Here is a 6,677-nt window from a genome sequence, read left to right as displayed (position 1 = left end):
ATATTTTTACTCCATAGAAGTTTTTAATAAGAATTTGACAATGCATTGAGAACTGTGGGCACCAATTTACTATCAGGATATATCTCATCCACACTAGCGAGATGCTCCTTAAAATCTTTGATCTTGGTCAAGAAGTTGTCCATTGAGTCTCCCTTATTCATGTGCTCAGACTCCAACTGCTTGCGCAGATAAGTAATACGTGCTTCATTCCGTACCTGGTATAATACAGCAAGTGCATCCCATGCCTGTTTTGAAGTCTTACATGACCGAATATGAGGAATAGTGCTTCGCTTCACAGAAAGTGCAAGCAATGCATGTGCCTGTGCATCTCTTCCATCCCATCTCATTTGAGTAGCACTGGGAGGTACTCGTGGTGCATGTGGAGAAGCCACATATGTATCAGATTCTACTTCAAATGTACCTGCAGCACCTGGTTGCACTAGTAGTTGTGAAACAAGACGAGTTTCACTACCATATTGACCACATTCCAAGGGTCTTTAGCAACTAGTACCTGCCTCATCATATAGAACCACAATGGGTAGTCAGTCCCATCAAGTTTGTCCTCTCAGCAGACAACATGTTAAATACATCACGACTGTCTACCAAATGCAAAATATTTCAACACACTACAAGTACTCAGTATTGTACTACCCTGCATGGCTACCAAGTGATTGAATCACCTTGCAAAGTGTATGAAAAATAACACAAAGTAGAGAATAGAGTGTTATTGGTGAAAGTATGATGGTCAATGTTGATGAAGACGCTATAGATGCTACTGCACACCAAATCTTTGCTGGTGCATAGCCCAAACACCCAAAATCGAGAAGAACCAATCCAAAATGACGCCTCTCCAGAACGTCTCCAGAAACCTTGCGATGCCCAAAACGCACCCGAATCACGCCGCGGACCCTGAAACCATCGCATACTTTGTATACATCACACTATAGTATATACCTTCTTCTCCTAAGAGGGTATCTCAATCAGAGACAGAAAAACAAGGTCGTGTGATGAAACCATCGCATACTTTGTATACATCACACTATAGTATATACCTTCATCTCCTAAGAGGGTATCTCAATCAGAGACAGAACAACAAGGTCGTGTGATGAGGAGGGAGGCCGACTGCTAGATCAAGTGTCAAGGAAGCTAGCTCTGATACCAATTGTTGGAATTAGGGTTAGGATTGCAGCAATGCACACACACAAGATAGGGAAGCTTGAGAGCACACGAACTCACTAGATTAGAATGAACAAATGTGTGCCAGATACAAAAGATAAGTACACACCCCAAAATGAGTAGATAAGAGAGTGTACGTATACGCACGGGGGGAAAAAACCTCCTACTGAGGGAAAAAGTGCCCCAGCGGTCCTAAGTGTGTTCACACACACCACTACCATATAATGCTAGAAAATCTAAATATAACTAAATCTTGAAATTTTTGAGGAAGTGTTTTTCCTTTTTCTCTCAATTTGAGAAGGTTTTTAAAGAAATTTTAAGAAGCTCAATGGAACAGAATCATAGGTCTTGTTAGGAACTTCTTATGGAGAAACAGGAGCAGTAACAAGAGAGTGGCAGCATGGCTAGCTTGGGACAAAGTAAGCTTGTCACAAAAATGGATGGAGGCCTAGGGGATTTTGCATCTCCCTACCCATGCTCTTGCCACAATTGCTCATCTTCTCCCCAAATGTCTACTTCAAGAGGAAATATGGTGTAGAATGTTCAAAGATGTGGTGAAAGACTCTTTTTGTCCTTCCAAAAAAGTAGCTGGTTGAGACTTAACTGGAGAAACAAACTATTCTCTTCTGCTCCCCTCAAGATCTCAAAATCCCCTTTTTCTAACTTTTTAAGTAGCAAATGGAAGGAAGTGTTGAACCTGCCCTATTGGGATGGCTACCCCAGAGGTATTTGAAATTCTTTTCTCAGCCTAGGGATGTGGTGGTCCCATAACTTTAACCCTCCTCTAGCTCTTCTAGATATTGCTCTTGCAAAGAAACTGAACAATAGTGGACTAAGAAGACTAGCTAACTATTGGGATTGGTCTCTGGCAGGTTGGAAAGAGTTGGATCAGTAGTCATCACAAGTCTTTGGCCTACTATCTAGAGAAAGGCATCTAGCTAGACATATGATGGCAAAAGTACAGAAAGTATGGGTGTCTTGCTTTTGATGACTCTTGTTGATTAAAAGACTGGATGTGGTTGAATGGTTTGTATAAAGCTGGAAAAAAAGACAACTAAGGTCCTTTACTTAGAATTGAGGAAAACTGAACTCAACACTGAATTCTACAGCAATAGAGCGTGGAAAGTAAACTAGAGAGCAGGAACTTGGAGGAAGAGGTGGAAACTCATTTAGAAGTCAAACATTCCCTTGAAATTTTAGGTCTTTTTATGGAGACTTTGCTTTCTAGCCCTTCCCATTGGGTCTAAACTCCTTCAAAAAGGAGCTTCACTTTAGGTTGCTACCCCAGGTGCAGATCAGCTGTGGAAGATGGAAGGCATGCTTTCTTGGATCGCCCTACTATCTCGGGCTCTTGGGTTAGAATTGGAAAATAGGTAGCCAAGTCCTTAGGTGTTTAGGGTCACTAGGGGGACTGGGTTCTAGGTAGGGTGGAATCTAAAGATGTCACTAACTTGGTTTTTAATATTATTAGATATGGCTGCTTATGGGAAATATGGATATCTAGAAATAGTATTGTGTTTCAGAAAGGGGAGAATACTGGTCTAAATGTGGTTGAATTGATGTATAAATGTACTCGTTTGTGCTAGTCTATTCTAACAAGCTAAATGATGCTAATATTTTTCAGGCAATATACTCTCTGTAAACTAGGATCAGTTGATCTGCTGATCAGCAGACCCTTGTACATACTAGGTTGTCTAATATTTGGGTGCATGCAGGATTGATTAGGATATGATGTGAAGACTCAGCCTCTCAAATTTTGGCCAAAGAGCAAAAGATGGTACCTCAAGGAAAAGCACCGTAATGAAACATTTGTGGCCTTCACTACCGAGAACCCCCAGGGGACCAGACCAGTCGTCAAGGTGTGGACTGGCAACAAGTATGTGTTGGAAAGGCTGGGCCCTAAAGGATGCACCACTGAAGCTATGATGATTGCATGCATGCAGCTTGGGTATCACGTGTCCTGGAGCCTATCCTCATTTGTGGGGGAAGATGATCGACCGGATATGTTATGTAAGCTGCGAAATTGCAATGTAAATGAGTTGGAATAGTCTCTAGCTCATAGTCTTTGGCCCATGGTATTTTTGGTACCTTTTGTACAGTTTCTCCATGCTAATATTATAAATATCTTTCTCCCAAAAAAAAAGAAATTGAATAAGTTGTTGATTAAGATGAACCTTATCTTTTCCCCAACCCTGCTTTAAGCCCTAGGTGGGATGGGGTTAAATAAAGTGAATATATTTGCCCCTACCTCTCCTAATTAAACTCAATCTTTGCGCTTGCTACCCCTGTAAGCCCTATGCGTGACAGTGCTCTTAGCCACGGGGAGTAAAACCGTATGTGTAGCTAGAGTGATGAGTGACAATTAGTTAATGTTTTGAAATTTGGTGAGGGCGCCATCATTCATGGAACGTACCTGCTAATCGCACTATGGAAGTTATGGAAGCACCCTTGCGTTCAAGTCGCCGCGTTAAAATAAGTGCACTACCACTGCAAGTTGCAAAGAAGTTTTGAAATTTGGTGCGGGCGCCATCATTCTTGGTGGGTTGAAAACGTACCTGCTAATACGTACCTTGCCCGATGGGGCGCGCACTATGGAAGTTATGGAAGCACCCTTGCGTTCAAGTCGCCGCAGTGCACTAGCGACTCAGTTGCAAAGGCATCCAAAGTTTTCTAAACTCCCGCACGCAAGTTGCCCGTAAAATCCTCCTAAATTTCGCCAGGCGGTTGGGACCAGTGTTTTTTTCTAAGTAGGGTATGCTTTTTCTTAAGAAGGCCTCTTTCAAATTTGTCTTTCAATGTGAAGGGCATATTTTTTTTCTTTGCCCTTTAAAATCAAAAGACTCCAACATAAAGGTTATCTTTCAAATTCCTTCGTAAAACATTTACAAATGAAATGAAATTGTTAAGTCATTGACCTATTGTTAAGTCATTGACCTATGTGAGGGTGGTGCTGGGCCACACGTGCCAGCCTCGCCACATTAGTGATCACTTTAATGAGACGAAGCTAGGAGTTCTTTCCCTTCTAGTTTTTTACGTGACCCGTCCTCCCCCTTCTCAAAACAGGAAATCTTGTGATTCTCGTAGAAAAAAAACACACGACCTGCTCTTTTTTTAACACTCCTGCCGCGCTCACACCCTCGCGCTTGCAAGATCGGCCACAAAATGATGTCATCCTACACCACTATTTCGCAAGTAGCTGTAGTCGTCAATATGGCTCCTCCTCTTAATCTGCTTGTTGATCCTGCGCCTACTGCGAAAAACCGACCATCATCAAAGAGAAAGGAGGAGAGAAGACAAGTGTTTGGGGGTTTCTTTTCCACACGCCTAGATGCATTGGGGCTCACAATCAGTTATCACCATCAAACCATTTACTCATTGGATGGGTTATATATATATATATATATATATATATATATATATAATACATTAGAAAGCAAATTGCCCACCCCTCCCCCCTCTTCCTCACACACACACACATATATATCTTCTAATATTATATTAAGTGTATGTGTAAGAGAGAGAATACACACACACACACATATATTATGTGCATGTGTAAGAGAGAGAATATACATACACACACACACACACGTATATATATTATGTATGTATGTGTATCTATAGGTATGTAAGCATGTATATATAAATAGATTTATATGTATGTCGACGCACACACATGTATGTTCATGCACACACACACACACACACACAACACATACATACACAAGCACATGATACGTGCACACACGTATACAAACACACATACACACACTCGTATGCATGGACACACGTGCAACACATAGAGATATGCACACTTGCACACATACACACATGTGTATACATGCACATAAGCACATAAATACACTCACATACACAAGTATATGTGCACACACATGGACGTGCACACACTCACACACACATATGCACCTGCATTTGCACATAGATAGATGTACAAACGACTATATTCACATGCTCACACACACACGTACATGCAGACACTCGCTATGGATACACATAAATAAAAATATACACACCATGTACACACACACACAATAACTACACACTAACACATACACACAATCAAGACACTTGCACGACACATACATACGTGAAGACATTACACAATCACACATACGTGTGTATGTGCACACACAATCACACACATATGTATGCAAAAGAGAAGACAAAAGACATTGTATATAAGATACACTTATTTAAGAGTGAACACATCTCATCATGCATCCTCACGTATTAGAATTTAATATTAATTAAAAATATATGTGTATATGTGTTTATTTATTTTACAAATACACATGTATATATAGATATACGTTTCTAAATATAATAAAACATAATATTATAGATAATATATATTTACATGTGGGTGTGTGGGTGTGTGTATGTGTGTGTGTGTGTGTGTGTGAGAGAGAGAGAGAGAGAGAGAGAGAGAGTGCACATGTGCATGAGAAAGAAGTGTGTTTGTGTGTGTGAATGAATGAATGTGTGTGTGTGTGTGTGTGTGTGTGAGAGAGAGAGAGAGAGAGAGAGAGTTTCTATATGTGGGAGTGTGTATGAGAAGAGAGATAGTGTGTGTGTGTGTGTGTGGAGAGAAAGAGAGATAGAGAGAGAGAGAGGCTGAGAATTTCTACGTAGGAGATAGTTTGTGTGGGAGGAGAGAGTGTGTGTTTGCATTAGTGTATGTGTGGTGTGTACATGTGTGTGTGTATGTGTGTGTGTGTGTCAGAGAGAGAGAGTGAGAGAGAGAGAGAGAGTATATGCATGCATGTGCGTACATCTGCATCTATGTGTAGAATGTGCTTGAGAGAGAGTGAGATGGGGCAGACCTGGAGAGAGAGATGTAGAGATGTCACAAGGGAGTGGATGAAAAGAGAGAGAAAGGGAGTGAGACAGAGAATAAAAAGTAGCTTTTAATAAAATATAAACAAAAATATAAATTAAATAGAAAACATATATGTATATGTGTGTATACGTGTGTGTGTGTGTTTTTATTTATATTTATAGGTACATATATGTATATGTGTGTATACGTGTGTGTGTGTATCTTTATTTATATTTATAGGTACATACATACATATGTATGTATGTATATATATGTATATACATATATATATATGTGTGTGTGTGTATGTGTTTCGACGTGTGCATGATATATCTATCTATATATTTAAAAGTGACCACGGCTTATCACCCATCTCCGCACATTAAAATTTAATCAAAATTAATGAAATTATGTGGATGTTTATATTTATATTTTTAAATACATGTATATATGTATAAGTATATGTGTCTATGTATATCTAAAACATAATATTGTATATGTTATATATTTACATCTGTATGTGTGCGTGAGAGAGAGAGAGAGAGAGAGAGAGTGTATGTGTGCATATGTGCGTGTGTGTGTAAGTGAGTGAGTGAGGGGGAGAGAGAGAGAGAGAGAGCGCTTCTATGTGTGGGAGAGTGTAAGAAAAGAGAGAGAGTGT

This window comes from Cibotium barometz, chromosome 22, assembly GCF_041138505.1.
Source record: "Cibotium barometz isolate CiBa-2024 chromosome 22, ASM4113850v1, whole genome shotgun sequence".
NCBI lineage: Eukaryota > Viridiplantae > Streptophyta > Polypodiopsida > Cyatheales > Cibotiaceae > Cibotium > Cibotium barometz.
Note: the sequence above shows the minus strand (reverse complement) of the source record.